Here is a 2,440-nt window from a genome sequence, read left to right as displayed (position 1 = left end):
CGGGGCGCTGGGCTTCGCCTCGGCGGGGGTGCTGTCGCGGCAGGAGCCTCCGCAGAAGCCTCCATACAGCTACATCGCGCTGATCGCCATGGCGATCAAGGAAGCGCCGGAGCAGAAGGTGACGCTCAACGGGATCTACCAGTTCATCATGGAGAGATTCCCGTTCTACCACGACAACAAGCAGGGCTGGCAGAACTCCATCCGGCACAACCTCTCGCTCAACGACTGCTTCGTCAAGGTCCCCCGGGAGAAGGGGCGGCCGGGCAAAGGGAGCTACTGGACGTTGGACCCCCGGTGCCTCGACATGTTCGAGCACGGGAACTACCGGCGGAGGAAGAGGAAGCCCAAAGCAGCGGGGAGCGCCGTCGGTGGAGAGGATGCCGAGGGGATGGAGAGGGACGGAGAAGCCTCTTCTGGTGGTGGTGCAGAGGCGCCTGAGGAGCAAGGCAAGAGGCCTCGGGAGAGCCACCGCCATTACCATCATCACCACCACCATCTCCTCACCACTAGCTCCGCCGTCGAGGAAGACCTGGTGCCAACTTTGGGCAAGGATGAAGACTCCAGGGTCAGGCTGGACCTCGCGAAGGGAGGAGAGAAAGGAGGAGGGAACGGCCCTGGATCAGGCCCAAGCGGACTCCGCCATCACCTCCAGGTGACCCCGTCCGGATGCGCGACTATTAGAAGCCACTCGGCGCGCCCCGAGTCTTCCCTGAAGGATCACGCGCTCGTCGAGGGAGAGGGCGCCTTGGGGCATGCTGGGGCGAGGCTCCCCCAGGAATCGGCACCTTCAGGGGCACCCGCAGCCAACCCGGCGGACCCCGACGCCCCAAGGAGTTCCGCTAAGCCTCAGAGCTTCAGCATAGACAGCATCCTCTCCAAGAAAGCCCTCCACAGGCCGGCCAAAGGCATCTCCAAACTGGACGGCCTCGCCGGCGATTGCCTCCTCGCCGGCGCCGAGACGCGCACGGCTTTCAACGCTTCGCTGGTGCTAGATTCCCAGATTCAAGGGAGATTTTACCAGCTGGGAATCCCTTTCCTGTCTTACGTGCCTCTCCGCTTCCCTGAGACGGTGTTTCACTTCCAGTAAACCCGCCCTCGACGGCCGCTCGCTTCTGAGTCGCTTCCGAAGACGCACGAAACCAAGGAGACGTCGGACAGGTGGGTGGCTCAGTATGCCTGCCGAGGGAGACTGGGATGGGATTCTCACATGCAGTGTCTAACCCGGGTCAGCCCTCTCAAGTCTTCCTCCCCACCCTCCAAAAAACAGCGGAAATCGTCTGTCTTGATCTCTGGAATGTAAACGCCTGTTACGGTACTCCTTTACTTCGAAGTCAGCTCAGCTGATTGCTTTCACTTCGAGTCATTTTCACTTTCGAGCTCGAAGACGATCTTCGGGAAGCGCCGCGGCTTGCTTAACTGCTTTGCGGATCGCGCCTCCAAAGGGACTTGGGGAGTCCCCCACCCACCCACTTGCTTGCTTGATAATGTATGAACCCTCGAGCATCGCAATAACTTGCTAGGTGGTACGACCCGGTGCCCACTTTCCTGGGGAAACTTTCCTTTCGATTAAAGCGTGCCTAGGATTGCGTTGCGAGGATGAGACCTTAAGCAAACTGGGCTCAGCAGTCCATCTCACGAAAACGCTGCGTGGGATTTACTTCTTAGTAAACAGAACATGCAAAGCACGTTCTGGGCAGCGGGATTTCAGTTTTCTCTTCATCTCTTTCCCTCCCCGGTTCTGTGCCTCTCTCATTCTTTGATTCCAGTCGTTTTTGCATGTCTGATTTGATAGCCTCTGGCCTTCCGAAGAAATGGCACCTAATCGTTTCGTTCAAAGTGACCGTCGACGTTTTCTAAAATGGGAAAGAAAGTGCCGTAGAATTCTGAATGAATACGAATACAGCTGTTTTCTAAATAATAATAATAATAACAATAATAATCCATGCTGAATTGACTTTCCCCCCTACACACACACACAAGCACACACACACACACACACACACACACACACAGGCGCGCAGCTCTAGGTGGGGGTCATTTCAGACGGTTTGCTTTTCAATTGCGTGTCTCTGTTTAGACAGAAAACATCGCACATGGTGCTTTTTGGGGGGCGGGGGGGGGGTGAGCTGTCTGCATCTCAAACTGGACCTCGTTAGAGTCACTAACAAAACAACCGACCACTCTAAAGAACCCCCACCTGAAGCCCTGCTTAAAGGAAAGCTAGGGAAACCCTCCAGAAATATGAATAAACACTTTCTCCTAGCTTTTAATAATAATATTATTTTTTTTAAAAAAATCTGAAGTTACATCATAGACAATCTTTTATTCTTGCTATAAATAAACAAGGCTCTCTTTTGTATATTAGTCATAAAATATCTTTATGATTTTTTTGCATAAAAGCCTATTTTTTTGAATTTTCATTATGAAACAAAAACCTATA

The sequence above is a fragment of the Podarcis melisellensis genome, assembly GCF_964234715.1.
Source record: "Podarcis melisellensis genome assembly, chromosome: 8".
Taxonomy (NCBI): domain Eukaryota; kingdom Metazoa; phylum Chordata; class Lepidosauria; order Squamata; family Lacertidae; genus Podarcis; species Podarcis melisellensis.
The sequence above is the reverse complement of the archived record's forward strand: the minus strand, read 5'-3'. Positions refer to the sequence as shown.